This window comes from Rissa tridactyla, chromosome Z, assembly GCF_028500815.1.
Source record: "Rissa tridactyla isolate bRisTri1 chromosome Z, bRisTri1.patW.cur.20221130, whole genome shotgun sequence".
In the NCBI taxonomy this organism is placed as follows: domain Eukaryota; kingdom Metazoa; phylum Chordata; class Aves; order Charadriiformes; family Laridae; genus Rissa; species Rissa tridactyla.
This window is the reverse complement of record NC_071497.1, coordinates 4,046,228-4,065,074: the sequence shown is the minus strand read 5'-3', so window position 1 is coordinate 4,065,074 and position 18,847 is coordinate 4,046,228.

Here is an 18,847-nt window from a genome sequence, read left to right as displayed (position 1 = left end):
TCTGCAAGCAAATAGCAATTTTTCAAGTGAACTTCTGTTCAAATTTATCAAATGCACGCTGCACAGTTGTTTGGTTACTTCGTGGCTGCACACAAATAGTTCTGCAGGGCACATTGGACGATCAGCTTCTGAAAAGTGACCTGTGCTGTTTAATCGCATCCGATTAACCAGGACTTTTTAGCCTTATTTTCTGTGTGAAAGATCAGGAACAAGTTGTACAACTTTCCAGCAGATTCCTCCTTTTTTTCTGCGACTAGCGTGTTACTATTTTTTCTAACTCCATGAGGTACAATAAAATTTTTTTTTCTAGGTTTTATTTCAGTATTTGCTCTGAAGAGTGAACCGCTCAATGTGTTCTGAAATTTTCCTTATTCTTACTGAATTAAGTCATTTATTTTTAGTGTTCTTATAGAGCTGACAGCTTTTTTTTTGTTTTCCATAAGGATGAAGGAACGCATGGCACGGACACGGACGTACGGCTCTTACGGCTGGCACTAGACAAGAACTTTCATTATAGAAAGTTTTGTTAAAAAATTACCTGCTCAGCTAATTGCAACAATGATTTCCAATAAATTGACCTCCATAAAAACATTTCAATTTCCTCATGATTTGGAATCCAAGATTTTTCTGAATGGCTTCTTTATATTCTATCAGTTGTACTTTGTCTAGTTAGACAAGTTAGATTCCTACATTAATGACAAGAAAGTTAGTATTGTGAGCTTTTCATAATTTTATAATAAATATATAAATAGTCTCAGTTCATGAGAATTTTTAGCTATTGTATGCAGGAGCTTTTGAGTCATATAGCTAACCCCTCCCAGATTCGCTCCTTTTATACAGATGTATTCAGAGAAAAGAGCTGATATTAAGTTTGTTTCCATTATCCAGTGCCAACTAAAAAAAAAAAAAAAAAAAAAAGATGATCTTGGAAAAAAAAAAAAATTGACCTGTTTTTTAGCATCTGAAGTTCCCAGTCCAGTGCAGAAGTTAAATGTCTTTGCTTTTCCACTGTGCAATGCAGAGAATGTGGTGGGAACAGAATAGCAAGGCAACTCAGCTGGAAAATATCTCAGATAGATGAAATATTTGTCAAGCAGTTTTCTCATGTGAATATGCCTCTGGTTGGTATATGCCAGTCACTAGAGCATGGCATTTGTTTTATCTTCTGTCCCAAGGATTTATTTTAAAGGAAAAACTGCTGTGTAAGGCATCAGAACTGCAGAGACAACAAAGCAACGCAAGTTTAACAAGAGCTCTATCTTTCATGAGGCTAACAGAAAAAGAGTCAAGTTTTAATATCCTCAAAGGTCCTTTTTTCAGATAAGAATTTTATAACAAAGGAACCTTAAGGCAGGTTCCCTTTCTTCTTCGCTGTTAGACTCGTATTCATTATTGCCAACAAGGCATCATTTTGCATTTTTTGAAGATGCAGACATCAAATATGATAGTGATGAATTTAAAATGAATAACAACAACTATAATATTAAAAAACATGTTTTCTCCAGATGTGCTGATGTCTCAATAGAATCTTTATGCAGAAAAGGAAACAAGGCACATATAAGTGTTTATCAGCTTTGCAGCTTACAAAACCAATGTCCCGAACAAAGACAGCAACATATCCAGTGGGTGTTATCTGATCAAAAACATTCCACATGTACAAATCAAAGCTAGGGGGGAAAAGAGCCATATAAAGATGAGATAGCTGAGAAAGCAGACGCATTAGGAAAGGGTCTACTGTTTAAACAGTTAGGCTTTAAAAAAGGCAAAATGAGAGCTAAGCGAATCCCCCCTCGGGGTTCATGTTCTCACAAATGGGTCTCTGAATTGGATAAAGATACATAATGATTCTGTTTTCCAGCATGATGTGGACACTAACCTCTCCGCAGGGCGCATTTGAAGGTGTGTGTGGACAAAAAAAAGGAGAGACTTAAGCCCAAAAAGGCATGCAGGCAGCAATTTGATTCAATTAATATTACAATTAATGTCACAAAAGGAAATAATATTAACATTATGAAAAGAAAGAGCCCTGTGGTACGCTAATGCATAATACCTACACCATCCTAATTTACTGCTGACCCACATTGAGTAAAACCAGCGTCTGTCGATTGCTCATCTCCTGGATGAGGCAGTAAAGCAATGCAAGAGAGGGGGGTTGTCTCTGCTACATACGGATAAAATTCCCGTGGAAAAGTACCCCAGTTACTGGCACTTTCCTCTCCATCCTGCAGATTGTCTGGGTCTTATCTGTAAGTTATTTGCATCTCTGACCATAAGCGTTCAATAAATAGTTGAATCAGTACTGAAACTGAAGAAGCTGGCTCATTTGCGTATCCTCTTTGACTTACTTTCGTGCCTAAGGTGTGAATTCCTCATAAAGATTTTCCTGGGGGACACACGCATATATGAGCTCTCTCCTACCTATGTTCCTGGGGGTCGGATTATGGTAATGCCCCACCACCACCCTGGTGACATATTCAGATGATTTATCTATTTGCACAAAATATGCAGGTATTGGATGGCCTTTTTCATTTTTGAGCTTTACATTTTTAAGGCTTTATATCCAACCATTTTGATCCCAAAAATCCATTTGCAAACAAATAAAAAAATGCTGTTAAGTTTAAAATAAAAAAGAATTGCTATTATCACGTGATTTCTGAGTTTGGGGCCTTTAAAATTTAAAAAAAAAAAAACCACAAACAAAAACTAAAATTCATAAAAGTTTTTTATTTAAAATACAAAATAGCATTAGTGCTGGCAACAGCAAGACAGTTGCCACATGTCACTTGCCAAAGGAATCTTCCAGGAGCAGTGTATAAGTAAAAACCCAAGCTTGCTGGGAGGATGAAGAGGGAAAATCAGTAAAAGTGGGAGTTGAAATTAGCCCTCAGTAAGTCTTATTTAGTCCTACCTCTTTCATTTGTACAATATCATTTTAAAAGAGTAACAATCAGTAATCTGTTGATGCAGTTAAAGAGAGGAGCAGAAATGCAATTAATACAACTGAACCAAATATGCTGGGAAGACCAAAAGGCTTGGATCAGCCGCCACACTGAACTCATCCGTGGTCTTACGTGCAATAGGAAAGACCTACTTCCTTGAAAAAATATGAATTTATTGGTATGTGATTTGGACATTCAGTATCCTGATTAGCTTCAGAACATAAACTGCTTTTCCACAAATTCTGTGGAAGAACCAAGGCAATGGTCAACACCTTGTGCTGAAAACTCTGGTGAGGTGGGTGGTTTGAGTCCATACTGTGCAAGCCAAAGCGTGACTGAAAAAACCTGTTTCAATTTGTAGCCTTCTCTTGGCAATGTCATCACCGTTTTAAAGCGAAGTAGCTTGTGTTTTAAATGGGTATCTATGAATGACGAGGGTCGTCAGAAGCAGACTAATGCAGTCTGGAATCATGTAGACATCTCCACAGAGATGCCACCAGCAGGACGAGGACCTGGTGGTGACCGATAAGTCTATGGGAATCTCCCTTTTGCATCTGTCTCTGTTGATAGGCACCAGATAATGGCAAACATACTCAATCAAAATCACAATTAGCAATTACATATCCCAAACCTCATACTGGGTCTCCTAATGTACGAACTTAACACCATGTCTTCTCCAGCTCCTGTGTTCAGGGCTTCTAGTTTTGGAGTAAGGAGGTGAGTGTGGAATTACACTGAGGTTGTCTGTGCAGGATGGTGATGACAGAGACTATCTATAACTCTTACTTTATTGTTTTGGATTGGTTTTTAAGGAAAAAATAACTTTGAAGTGTTTATTCAGCTCAGAACATATTTGCTTTCCATGTCACAGGTAACAGGGCACAGCCTGCCACACCAGTTATGATTAACTCTCCTGACAGCACACAGGGAACGGAAAGGCACCACAAGAGGAAAAAAGAGAGGAGAATGGAGTGGTTATTACTGGAGTGAACACTCAGGCTGAGACAAGGTAAGGGAAGGAGGCACCAGTTCTGAACTTCTGCACTTCGTCACAAATTATTCCGCTTTTCCTGCAGCCCGTGACACTGCAAGTCACCAACCTGAGATCCTTTACCCTAGACCCCCAGGAGCCGGGGGGCTAGAGTCTTTTCCAAAAGTTCAGCTCATGACAGTTCCTCCTTCAGCTTGCTCTGAATCTGAAATTGGTCTTTATTTTTGTGATGACATTTGAAAGGTGATGTTTTCTAACATCACCTCTCACTTGCCTTTGTTCTCTAATACAACACAAAGCTCGGGTACCGTGGCATTTTAAACATAATTTGCAGGGGACCGTATCGTCTGGTGTTACCGTCCTTTACAGACGGTGTCTGACGCCTGTGTCGGACACCTCATTTGCCGCAGGTAGCGTGGGCAGCGCAGCCTACAGCTAAGGTTCCCTGAGCCTCTGTAGCGTTAAGACCTTGTTTTCGATTGTTTGTAACTCTGCCAAACACACTCGTATTAATCTTTGCACTCCGAGGTAGGTTCCGTTTTATTTTCCTTGCCAGCGATGTCACACGAGTTGTCTGTTTGCATCTGGAAATCCTAATCAGCCCAGCCACCTTTCGTAAAAGAACAAAGAAAAATGAGTTTTAGCAAACGAGGAATATGAAGGAAGTATTCTAATTGGCATCTCTCGGCTCCCAGAGCTATTACCTCCTCCGGCAGGTCCTCCTGCAGCTGTAACCCCAGCCGACTCTTGTCGAGCTTGGCTCGCAGTCAGGGCTGCGATGCTCAATAGCTTTGAATCAGTGCTGATGACTGAGATAAGGCAAACTACATGAAATGCTGGGTATTAAAGACAGAACCTCTTCTGCGATCAACATGCCAAATATTGCTGATGCACCTGTTTTATGTTCAGAGCGGGAAGACGGTCAAAAAGGAAGTGGCCAGTTTTAAAAGAGAAGCAGCGCTTTCAATTTCCGAAAATAGCCCAGATACAGAACCGGGTAATAAGAGTACGTTACTGAGTAAATGCGTGTTTGAAACGTGCTTGGGTATTTTTTTCATCGTCACACACAAATAGTACAGGCGATGTTTCCAACGTACAGATTAATTTTCACCGGTCTGGAGCGCTTCTCATCTCCATCCACCTCTGGCAGGGTGAAGGTGCTGCTCGGTGACAGCGGGCAAAGTTTTGCGAGAAAGCCTGCAGTGAAATCCATTATACAAGTCGATTTGCCCTTTTTCCCTGGTTTTCACTGCCGTTCTCACACCGATATAACGGGGAGCACTCAAGTTGTTAGCGTACACAAGTTAACATCCTCTGGCATAGAGATTTTCTAAATCTGAAGGAGATTTTTCTAGGCAGCATATTAATTTCCTCAGTACTCAACAGGAGTGCTGGCTGAAACTGCACTGCAGGCAGGGAAATCATAACAGGTCAGAAACTTACAGGAGCGTTAGAGAGTAGAGGAAAATGTTGGTCATTGGTAAAAGAAACCTCCATTAGAACATGAAAGTGTGCAATATCCTAGGATGTTAGGGACAAGGAAAAAAGCATTCGGCATATGACATATCTGCTCTCCTTTGCTGGCTGAATCCAGTTAGATGGTACACAAAAGTGTCTTATAATGAAGTGAACAAAGATTTTCCACACCTACTAGGGTGGTAACCCTGGAGCTATGAAAGGAAAAAAAAAAGAATCTCTTAGAAACCGCAGAACACTTGTTAGTACTTTAAAAGATCGTACAAGCCAGGAGAAAAGGTTTTTATGTTGGCTAGTTGAAAGAGACAAGAGAACTTACTAAGAGGTATGGTGTGATTCTTTATTTTTTTATTTTTTTTTTACTTTTCAGTTTGCCCACGAGTCCCTCCGAGCAAAGTGGAATCTTTGCAACCTGTGAGCTTGGTGATGGGGGTAAAAAAAAAATTTAAAAAAGAAAAAAAAAAGAAAGAGAGCATGAAATGTGTGGCACTCGTACTTGAAAAGAAATCTTGATTCCCTCCCACACGCCTATAAAATATCTATACTACACAGCAGTGCATAGCGGAATCACGGCGTTTGGTCTGTAGGTAAACACAGATCTATAGGGTAAACGCGGCGATTCCTCTGCCTTGAAAAGCAAAACAGAGGCTGACGCCTGCGGCGGGGGGACTGCTTGGTGCCCAGCTTTCAAGGCTGCCAGGCAGGCAGGTTCACGAGCCTCCGCGCAGCACATGGGAATCGTGCGAGGGAGTGATTGCGAAGGGGAAAGGACAAACCCCCCGGGACGGCCCTTGAGTCATTAGAGCTGTTGATCCAAGCACACAGGGGAATGTCAGCGCTGGGGGGCCGGGGAAGGAGAGGGCTGACGGTGGTGCCACTCCTCACCGCAGCTATTCAGCCCAGAGAAGCTTCAGGCACCCAAAAAAGAAAAAAAAGTGTGCGTTGAGCAACCGCCTCCTGAAAACCTTATTTTTCCCTCTGAGTTAAAATCCTGTCCCATTTGATATGTTAATAAACATTCATTCCACATATGGAATTTAAAAGCAAGAATCTGCTTTCAAAAACACACGCGGCATCTGGACATGCTGCATATAGAAAATCAAATAAATAGCTTTGGAGAAAATGTTTAATTTCGAGCAGAGAGAAACGTCTAGTGTTTGGAGCACCAGGTTTTGTTCAGGAGCATCTCGGCTTCAGAGTTGTCCATCTGAGGATTCCTCCGGCGTGCAGGACTAAGGGCCAAATTCGGGATCAATTCCCTTTGAGGATATGGATACTTAAATGCTATTCCTTGCCCATGTACTTAATTTCCTATACGTACACAAGCACATCGTGACACCCAGAAGGCCAGAAGGCATTCATCACCCTGCCTTTGGGAGGTGCCTGGCGGTCCGTGGAGAAGGTACAACGCGTGCGCACCCCAACCGGTTCTGGCTGCCAACTCCCAGCACGCGTTTCTCACTAAAAGGACGAATTCGCGCTTCCAACGATCTTCTGTGTGCCTGACCTAGCTCCTGGGTTTGTTCTTCAGTGGATGGGGTTTTGCTGAAAGCTGTGAGCAGCTGTCAGCGAGGCAGAGGGCGAGGGCTGTGGCGAAGTTCTCCCACCTGCCTCCTGCAGCCCGCGTCCTCCATTCCTGCTGCCGAGTGTTCTTCCCAGCTTGGCCCTGAACCCTGCCTGCGGCACGCTGGCTAGGTACCGGGTATTCCCTGTCCCCAGACAGCTGGAAACAACTGAAATCTCTTAACTGCGCCCTTGAACAAGGCTTTGAATGTGTTGGTTTTTCCACTAGCATGGACAAGAAGCAATATAGTTAATATGTTTGGGGTTTGTGTTGTTTTTTTTTTTAATGATGTTTGGATTCTTTGATTTCAGGATGCTTTCGAGCCTTCTGTGGTACATGCCGAGGTGTGAGACCAAATGCAAGCTGGGCATTCGGGGATGGCAATCACCCGCAGGCACCGACTCCATCTGGAGCCCTAAGGAAATCGCACAAAGAGCCAGATCACCCATCCCTATAAATCAGCCCCTTGATATCAACAGGGCAAGGCTGACACACATTATCTACGAATCCCACTCCAAATTCCCCACATGTCCAACGACACTGAGAATCTGAGGGCTGGGACGCTCAGGTTTTGACTCAAATTAACCTTTCCCCCGTAGTTTTATGACTTTAAGGTGTGAAGCTCATCTGCATGACTACCTCCATCCCTCACACTTCTTTTTTAAAACAGGCATTTGGGAAAGAATAAGCTATCCTTAGAGAAATCTGAAATGTTAGAAAGATGTTCAGAGAACTCATTGTTGTAGTTAAAACACAATCATAGTAAAAGCAAATATTCTGCCACTTAAAAAACAGGAACAAGCACGCTGGTATAAAATCACTGCAAGAGTTTTCAGCGTAAAAGGCTACCAGAGCCTAAAAAAGGTGTTATTGCTTTTGAGAAGCGGTCTCCTCTGAGCCTTGAGAGACTACCGAGTGCTGTGTAATTTACCAACAGCCGTGGCTAGCACGGCATATTATCAGGATGAGCTGCCTTTCGCTATGAGCACTTTGTAGCCCGCGTGGATCACACCAACGACTCGCTCCGCCGTGGCTTCGCATGCCAGCGTGCTGAATTATTCACTGTCTGCTGCCTGAACGGCAGGGTTTGCAGAAGTCCTGCCGAAGACATGGGGAAGGAGAGACGGAGAGGCTGGTGCAGGGAGCATGAGGGACAAGGTTCGGTCCGTGGAACGTGCCAGGAAGAACATGCAGATCCCTGTGTTTTGATGTGGTACACAATCCCAGCTATTACACAGAAGAATAATCTTTAATAAAGATGATAGCCTTTATAGCTGACAGGGAAAGCAGAGTGGAAAAAGCTGTCTGCCTCAGATTATTTATTTCTGAGAGCTACATTATTTTTTATTACATCTACGTATAAAATTCTTCACACGGAGCAAGTTTAATCCTCCCCAGATCTGTGAACAGCGGTTAGCATCAAGGTATTACTCCAGAAAACTCCCGTGACGCCGCTTGTTATTTCAACCGGGAAGATTTCTTCTACAATTACACTGCGATGATGGAATTAGCAGGGTCAGAGGAGGTAGCATGAGAGATGAGAAACAAGCGTATGTGACAACCTCCAGGAGACGATTTACATGTGCGGAGCAAAATGTTTCCAAAACTAAGGGCCCTGCGAGCTTGACGAGCAAGTGTGCAAGCACAGCCCTTTTGAAAGCTGGGCTGCTTTGAACAGGTGGGCGGCCACCAGACCAGAATAGGGGTTTTTTTTGCTGGTAAAGGTCAGAAGTTAAGCTCCTGTGGGCACTGAGAGAGGGGAGAACCTGAGATGGTATCCTTCAGGTTGGGGTCCCTCCCAGTCCCAAATTTCGGCCAGTCTCCGTGAAGGGAGGAGTTAATTGCTGCGGTTGACAGTGGCATTAAGTGATGCTGGTGCATGTCGCTGCCTCCCACCTCGACAGGCGGGCAGCCTCCAGCGCAGCCTGCCGTGCCATGGACAGTTTTCCCGAGCAGAAGTCACCGCGAGCGGTCACGTTCAAAAAGTGGATTGAAGGTTTAGACGGAAAAAAACAGCTTTCAGGCAGCCTAATCTCACAAAGTATTACAATGTACAAGGGCAGCAAGAGTAGGTGTTCACCTGTCCGCCTGCTGCACCGAAGACGAGAGCCTGTCTCCACTCTCCCATGCACTGACTTTAGAAAAAAAATCGCATGGTGTGTGTGGGGGGGGGGATTAAAAAAAAAAACCCAAACCAGCATCTTTGCTACAGAGACATTTTTAACAAGTATTCCAGAAAGAGCACCAGCTATCAAAAAGGCTGCCAGGACCAGAAGGAGCCATCAATCGAACAAGTTTACATTTCAAAGTTTTTTGAGAACAGTGAAAATGTCTTTACCCTCCTTGACGGGAAAACTGCAGTGCTACAGGAAAGTAGCTATTTGCTGCTTCTTACTGAAACGCATTTCTCTGAAGTGGCCCTTTAACCCTGGGAAGGGTGCTGGAATATATAGATATATATGTTAAGTAGCTCTCCTGAGAGTTCTGCTCTGAGCTGCTTTAAGACCATGGAGGCAGTCTGCTCTCTTTTCCCTTTGTATGTACCATTGTTCAGCTCCAGAGCTTCTCTTTGATATTAGAGATGAACTGGTTAATTTTTTAAAACCCTTTCCTGATAGTATTTAAGAGACGGCAGAATGCATCTGTCTAATTTTGACATTTATCAGATAATTCAGTCAAGTTCCCTCATGTGACACAGCTTTGTTTCCTCAAAAAGAACCTGCTGCAAACAAAAGGCCATAGTATATTCTGTGGTGTCGCTGCTCCCAGATGTTTCGAAATTAAACTACTAAGCCTCCCTGGCCCTGTGAAACCTGGAAGAGTACAAAAAATGGAATGACTCTTAACAAGCTGCATCTTCGGTTTCTGTGCTCCTTATTTCATCTCTGTGCTTGATTTTTCTGAGTCATTTGAAAATGATTAGGCAGCTCAAATAATTGTTTCCTGGGTATATTAGCGGCACTATAATTGTCATGTTTAGAGCTAAAGTTGGTAAAGACTGTAGTCTGCTCTGGAAGATTCTAACTTCCAATATACAACAGCTCACAGATAAATATTTTGAAACTTTTATTAGTAGTTTCCCTCCCAATTTTTTTCTTTGTTTCTGTGACAGGACCCCATGTGGATTTGGTCTGACACTGTTCTTCATTACCCGACGGCACTGCCTGAACTCTGGATGGAAAGGTTGTCGTCTAGCCGTTGGCCAGCATCTTGCAATCACCGCCATACACTGGCCGTTGCATGCTCTCCTCTTCTGGGTGGGAAGGGTAAAGGACAGGCCTTTACTTCTTTGTACATGCAGAAAAAAAAACAAATGCCATCTACTGCGATATATAATTTATGTGAGCGCAGTCACAGCCTCAGACTGACTTATTGAAATAAATTATACTTGGTGTAATTCTTCGGGGGGGGGGGGGAGTTATCAGTTACCATGCCAACACTCTTTGTAAATACCATTGGTTCTCAATGAACTCCTTTTGACCTGCTGGTCTGAGGTTGTTGCTGTGTGATGTACATAATTCTCTCAACACTGGCCCATTACTTCTGCTCAGGGTTGGGGGTCAAGCCTGTAGTGTAAAGTCAAAGAGAATTAGCAGCCCTATCAATAACCAGCTGCAGGACCGCAGCCCAAATGATAGACCAAAAAAATCCAAGGAAAGATGAATAAAAAGTGGAGGAACATGCGTGTATATTCTATAGTTTGAGCAGCTGCTGTGGACTATCAACATCATCAGGAGACCTCAGTGCATTAGCATAAATTCAAATGACAAATGCACAGTGCTATTCAGAGACTCATTAATTTGCAATGGGTGCAGTGCTCATGACATACTAGTGAAAAATTCAAATGTCTTTGTAGCATCGTGAGTTTAGTTGTGGGACCTAACTTGCTAAAATGAAAACGTGTGCAATTTTTTAGCAGTTTATTAAATTATGAAGTGTGATGACTATATCTGTGCATCTTTTTAAACAGATGAGGTCCAGCGTGCTCCAGCACCAAAATTGCACGGTTTGTGTTGAAATCTCCCCGTCAGGCAAATTTCGAGCAGGATCCAAAATACCGGCTGGGCGCCCGTGCCTGCCGCGGCGTGCGGGCTGACATCTCCCCCTTCTGGGTGAAAAGAGGAGGAAAAACTCGGCTGCTGTCGTGGCTTGTGCTTTGTTAACGCCTGCCTCCTCTGCCACTTCAGCCACCGATTTCATCGCACGCTTAGAGGAGTCAGAAATAAAATAACGCTGTATGACTACGGGCGAGCGCGGTGGCTTCCTCTGTCGTTCCCCACTCACTCCCCTGACCCGCATAGGCTAATTTACACGTGTAGGATATGGAAAGCCTTAATTACGAGTATCTTGTCTTAAGCAGAGGCTTTGTTTATCTGTACAAAATGGAGAGAGAAAAGATGTACATTTTCACGTGGAGAACACCCTGGCCGTATTACTCTTTCATAACATTGAGCTCAAGCCTGCAATTATAGCCCAGGACCACTGAAATACACAGCGGTGGTGTTTATTCTTAGCGCCTTGACTCTGCCCTGCGTGTGCAGCTCCGGCACACTGCTATATCTTTCCGACCTCGATGAGCCTTGCAAGCTCCACCTTATATTTCTGCTTCCTCTCGGACCTCTAACTATATCATTGCTGGCCCCGACTTTACATGTTTTTCTGTCCACCTGGCTGCCACATCTAGTGTGGGTTTCCTTTACCAGGAAAGTATACAGTAAGATAATTGCTAGTCCTTTTTTTGAGGAACAAAAACCTTGGTTTTAAAGTGCGGGAGCCACAATACCTAACTGGTAAAAAATAGCTTACATTTTCAAAGGCACTAGTGATTTTAGCTGCAGAGCCTCTGAAAAATTTTGAAGCGACCTGATTTTTAAAGACAGGGGAATCAGCTGCCGGTTGCATGTCCAAAACCATTAGTTGCTTTTGAACATTTGGTTGTCTCTGTAAAACACAATAATATTTTATATATACACCAGTCATTAGGTAGCACAATAATAAGAGCCTTAATAAGGTTTGCAGCATCTCCCAGCATATGTCACGCCTCAGAGTGAAAGGAAAGCCATTTCTCACTCTGGCTTCTCATCTGTGTCATGCCACCTGCCACGTAGGATATGGTATGTCACAGCTCAAAAAAAAAAGAGACCAGAAAAGAAAAGGATGGCGTGCCTTTCCCATCCCTGTGAGGAGCGGCACATTCCTCTGCGCCCCCCAGAATTTGGGTAATCACGATGCTCGCCGGTGCCCTGGGCTGCCAGTGGGCTAAATGCGTGTGGAAAGTGCTTTGCCTTCTCCGCATAGGGAAGAAAATCAGCCGGCACATCACCAAACTAAGACTATAAATCACTGTAAACTGGCTTAAAGCTATAGTTTCCAAAATTACACACATGGATTAGGACGCTCGTCTGCCCTCAGCTTCCACCCCCTCCAAAGGCTTTCCAGGTAGGCATCTGGGGTGAGACCACAAAAACTCTGCCTAAGCCTCCCATAAAAAGTCAGTTGAAGCTTTGTCACACACTAAGATCATTTATTTTCGTTAATCTTGCCCAAACCTGATGCGAGCCTCCACATCACTTTGGATCTGAGTTGTCGCAGACGGAAGGAGTTTGAGAAGGAGATGGCGAACGCGGTGGCAAGGTGCTGTGCAGGCAAAGGGAGCGTCTGGGCGAGCAGATGTCAGGATCAGCTCGGGGCCACGCCGTTCCTTCCCTCTCCAGGTTGCGGCCATGGGAAACACTAAAAATCTGGAGCAATGGTCAAGGCTGGACCTACAGTTATTTTAGACACAGAAGGGCAAACGTTCAGCCACGGAGGCTGCTCCAGGGGACTGCAAGGAAGGAAGAGCCAAGAGCGAGCAGAGCCATGTCTCCATGGCCCCGTCTGATGGAGGAGCACGGCAACCACCCCTCAACTCTCATCTACCCTTCGCCGCTGAAACCCCAGTGTCATGCAACAGAGCAGAGCCTTAACACAGGCCTGTCAAATATTTCAGTTACAGGGTGTCTGTCCTGACCAGAGCTGACGGGGCAGCTGAAGGTCCCTCTCCACCAGAGAAAACCTTTGGTGGCCCTCAGCTGGCTCCGGCTCTCTGATATTTCCTTCTCTCCCCTCCACCCGGGGTGGGACCAGAGCAAACAGTGCTGTGGATGATTGCCTACCATGATTGATGGTGCCAGCAGGACCCTAAAGCTTAGATGACAGTCATGGGATCAGAGGAGCCTGGAAATAAATGAGTCGCCCTTCTCTTCCCACCACCCCCTCGAAGTCCTGAGCAGGAGCTCGATGCAGCTGAGGATTCAGACCATTAGATAAATGCCACTTACACCCTTTGTGGAGAAATGAAGTTTATTTTGTGTGTATCTATCAAAAGCCTAGTTAAAGGAAACAGGTGACAGGGTTTGGGTTTTTTTAAGAAAGCATTCTGTATTTCTTATGAGGAACAACTTTCCTTCATTAGCAGGCAGCACTGGACAACAGGGTTTCATTTAAAACATAATCACCTGATCTCTGCAACCAGTTGCAGAGGCTTCTGTGTCTTCAGGGCAAACGCACGTCAGGTTTAGGCATCAATGTGGAAAGCATTTTGTATCTGATCAAGAACACAGGCAGAAGAAAAGCTTCCTGGAAAAGAGGTTGTTTTCTGTTACTGCAAAAAGCAGGGTTTCATTTTTGTTTCAGAAAAGCCTTGATCTGTTTTTCATTTTGCGTTTTCTTTTACCTCACACCACTCACGAGGCAAGCAGCATCTCCAGGGGCGAAGCCGACTTCAGGAGCGTGTTCCGAGAAGAGGCACCTTCTCATGGATGTCTGGCCAGCAACTGGACACGCATGGGGAAATGTCCCATCTTAAAATCATACTAAATGAGTATTACCTGAGGAAGAATCCCAGCAGCGGGAGTTTGATAAGACAAATGCAAAATTAGGTTGTGTCTACAAGCTGGTAGAATCAGTGATCTCCCCCCAGAAAAGTGGTCGGTGGCCAAAGCTCTGTTCTGAGCTACGCCAGTGAAAATCCAGTCAGTCCACCAGCTTCTAAAGCAAAACGTGGTCCAAAGTGGCTGGGAACAAGGAGGTGACAATATTAATAAGCTTATGACACTGTTTGTGTTAACATCTTTTTTTGTGCAGAACATGTTTGTATTTCAATTGGCAAAGTATTTACAATGAGACTAGATATACTCACCACCAAGGGCAATTAATTCAGGGTTATAAAGCCTGTGTTTCAGAACAGGCATGAATAATTCAGTGTTAGGTTGTTTAAGTGTGTTTTGTAAAATAGAGCTGCAGCTTTTGTTTTTCTTGAAAGCTTCTGGAAAAAAAAAAAAAAAACGATTTTTCGTTTTTTCTTTTTCTCTTCACCCCTGGGGAGAGCACTGGCCTTTTGATGTTCCACATTGACCTGCATTCCTTGCTTGTTTCCCACTAACTTGAAGAAAATACAACTTAAAACGGGAGGCCTGCATGTAAGGCGCAAGGAGTAGAGCACTAGCTCTGGGTGTCAAAGCCTATCAAACAGGCTGCGGTGCTTCAGACTGCTTTAATCATTACCAGCCTTACCGGGTTGTGAAGTTTTATGATGCCGATAAGCAGAAGTGCACACACACGTAGACGCAATGCTTGCTTTTGAATGCAAGGCGACCCTGATAAACGACTTTACAGAGCCGAGGGGACGGTGTCTGCGCGGTGTCTGTCTCTGCTTCAGGCACTTCACATCACCTTCACACTGCTCCATGGGCTGCACATGTAAACCTAAAAACCGAGCCGGGGTGACTGCTGGCTGACGGTTGAATTTTGCCCCAAACAGCCTTTACCACCCAAACTCAAGAGACAGCAGGAAGGAGGAATTTTTTTTACAGCCTTTGCAAACTGTTGGCATAGTTCAACACACATACGGACCCCTTCCAGTCCTCGTTAGTGGCTGGGTGGGCAGGTGTGTGTCAGGGGAGAAGATGCAACCCTCGCTATGGTTCCACCATGTTCTTCCGAACTTCCATATTGGAAGGCCCTTGTTGAGGAGAATTTTCAATCAAGAAGTTGCAGAAACAATGTGCCTGAAAGGTGTAAACTGCCTCAGTGAATTAATAAGGCATTAGCTCAGATAATCAAGGCTCACAATGTAAACCTTGATGGACTTGGTGTCCTGGCAGAGCTTAGGAAACTTGAGGGTCCCACCAAAACTGTTCTTACAGAACAGGGCAGGCATGGCCAAACACGCCAGTCTTGGTAAGTATTGTGTGCTGAAAAGCAAACCACCTCAAGTGGCTAACACGGGACACAGCTTTGGTTTTTTCACTATCTACCTAAAATCTCTTCAAAGGATGAAACCTTGTGGTACTTATGCGGTAGCTGAGTTGATCGCTTTCAGGCTAGGCCAATAACCACTAGATATCTCGCTGGAGGTAATCTCTGTGTCTGCCCAGACCTCCACAGTCAGAGAGAGAACGATGCATGGTGCAGCCGAAATGCTGGATTTTCACACATTTCTGCCCAAACTTCTTTGTGCGAGTAAGTCACGAGAAGGAAGGGGAGTATGTGCACATCTCCTCTACCATCACTCAGACCGTGTCATGCGCACCTACCCCTTTTCCTGGGGACGGCCACATGAGGGATAATATTTTGTCCCACAGGAGCATGTCCCAGGAAGTTTATAGCGAAACACTGAGCTTGGTAACTCGGTGTTTTCAAGACAGTCTTTCATATTTCTGTAACAAATAAGATAACATGGCAGCAGACAGGGCAAATTCCACATCAGTTTTTTCCCCATGGGAAAAGGACAAATGGGAAAGTCAACATTGAATATTTGCAGTAAGTTGTGTAGCTTATACCAGCTGTCTGCGAGGTTGGTGTGATTAAGGATTATGACTGAAAGGCAAATGAATACGTTCCCCAAACTTGCATTTCTCTTTAGGAAAAAAGCACATCTTTAATTGTTACCTCTATAGTACCTGTTGTAAGGCTGGTTTATTGTTTTCCCTAGAGTGATAAACCTCGAACAAAAGCTCGGGTGCCGCAGCCGTATGGCAGATTTGTTTTCCAGTTAGCATTCCGTGTTTCTCTCCGTTCGTGCTGCGGCGTGATGGCAGCTGAGTGAAATGTCCAGACCTCATGCATCTCAGGATCGCTGGCTTAAGGAGGGATACACCAAGTGCTGGGAGAGTGTGGGAAGGAAACAAATTGACAAACAGCCAATGGGAAACAGAGAAGAAGGCATTTTTACTGCACTATGTTTACAACTTGTACTTTCTCAGATCCTAAAAAATCCGCTGTTTTGCCTACAAGTCTGCAAGACATTATAGTTCGACTTGGTAAAAAACCACGCATGTCAGTGCGCAGTTATTAAAGTAATAGCTTCCCCAAGCTAACGTGTGCTGAAATTCAGGTTTAGAATGGCCTGTAAATTCCGGCAAAATGGAAGATTTAATGAGAGGATCTTCAAATTACTAAACCTGAATGGTGCGTTTGCGGCCTGCCCCTTCTTGCTGCTTTTATTTCCACATGACAGTGTCGCATTGAAAGCCTCCAGTCTGAGAGTGAGCTAACATAAAAGCGAGGATATACGTGAGTGTGTGTTTGTCCAGCGCCCGTTCCTGGAGTCTGGAAAACAGCTGATGCACAGAGCAGCTAGGCAATGGCAGCAGAGGCAATTCAAGATATTCCTAGGTACATATATTGAGGGGAAAATAACACTTACAGGCCTCCCTCCTGTTCTTTCCTCATTCTTTTCCCACTGAGGAATGGTGTTGACTCTGGAGGGCTTGCGTGCCCGCGGTCACCCCCATACCCCGTTAGCTCTTTGGGGGTCACAGACCACCTGCATCCATCACGGCAGCCAGTCTCAAACAGCAGCGTCCCTTCTTTACCACATTTTTAGACTTATTTTTAACATTAGAATAAGTTAAGGTCCAAGCCTTAATAGCTACAAGATGCGTTCAGAAAACTTAATTTACACCCGATGCATTTTCCAGAAATGCATTTGCAAGTGATAAATAAATTATTTATTAGGTATGTTTGAAAATATTGACCCAGGGCTTCCTTAAAGCCCTTTTATTATGTGGTAGCTTGTTTTCAGGTATCTTACAGTAGTCTTCTCAGCACATGTTTCACTAATGAGCCTGTTCCCTTTGTTTTCATTACACCTCCTCATTATATTAATTATTTTCTGTTGTTCTTTACCTGTCTGTTGCTGTTAAGAAACTCCTCTGTGGTTTGCAGTGTGGCAGAATTGTCAGAAATTCTGCATATTTGGGTTGCTATTGTCTGGTTGGATGAATATGAGCTCCTAGACGGTTTGCAACACTGCATTTCCCAGTCTGCAAAACATACACAGTGAAGGAAATCATGTGAGAAAAAAGACTGTGTTTACAATACTTCCAATAACAAACCTGGTACAGAGCTCACGCCAGAGCTAATCTAGACATTACAACGCTTAATAACTGAGCCACAAAACATAATCAGCCCAGAGTACACTGCATTATGAAATGCTGGAATATTTGCCATTTTTCATAGTCCTGCTGCTACCAGCTGAAGTACTGGTGAAAATATTAAAATTTGTTATTGATTTCATCAAAAAAAGTTTCATAAAATAAATTTAAGGAAGTTAGAGTATCTTCACTGTAATACAATTAGTCATGGCTGTTGTTTTTCAGTAACAATAAGTCTTAACAGCCAAGGATGCTAAGAGAGACTAGACTACTACCTCCTTAGGCTTGCTCTAGGTATCATTTTTGTAAAGACCCCACAAGTGGTTAGCCAGAAGGTGAGTTTGGGGCTGAACTGTAACCACATCAGCTGATTCATAGATGCTGCCCATGTCCATAGTCCCTGTGCAGGCAGAAAGGCTCAACGCTTTCACAGAGGACTTCATGATCACAAGTCTCCCTTTCTTTTGGACCTGAGGCAAGAGGAACACACTGGTGTCACCGGGCCTTTGGTGGCAAATCTCTCAGTAGATGTTCTTTCAGAGCTGCCTTCAGTTGCACTCTCCCAGCAGTGTCCATTCTTTCCGACCAAGCAGACGATGCACCTTCTTCCACTAGATGAAGGATGCTGAAGTCTGTGTTTGCTCATCTGACGTGGAGGACAGTTAGTCTAAACAGCCTAGGGGTTTGCATGGCCTCAGGAGGAAGCCACTGTGAAGGTGACCTGGAGACATTGCTCAAGCTCAAATTTGAGAATCTCTGCTCTTTCCCATGCCAGGATACATGAGCTCATGGTCCTGTGAGAGCAGGAGTGGACAGGTTTCACCTTCAATTACAAGTGAAAGAGACAACCTAGTCAGACCCAAAGACCAAGTGAGGTCGGGGGCGGGGGGGGGGCATTTTTTTTTTTTTTTGAAAGGAATTCTAGTGCCATGGATATTTTTAATCTGTCTTCTCATCCAATTCTCTTTGTGCATCATCTTCAAGACTGCACAAAGACTGTAAGAAGACTACATTTCATGATCTGACACGATGTGCTCCGTTAAGACAGTCCATAAACAAATGCAGAAGGTAATGAAGATAACCGTTATACAAAGTTTACCTTTTAACTTCATATGGAGGCATTGCCTAAAATGGTCAAGTTTTCTCAAAAAAATCTCTACATAGTAGTTCACCGAGCCTAGTTAAGGCATTTTAAATTGCATGTAAATAGTTTATTAGTCTTTTCTTCTTCTTTTATTTTTTTCATGCATTGTGACTGAGGTGCTTTGTTTCAGGGAGAGAAAGAGACAGCAGAGAGACACAAAGCTTCCTGAGCCTCTTCTCTATTATATAGTGGAGTACATAATTGTTCAGAGCTGCAAAATAGTCTAAAGGGACCTGATTATGCAAATACATTAAGCATCTCTTAAAATCTTCTGAAATTATACCATATTAGCCACACAATTAAAGGGAAAAAAAA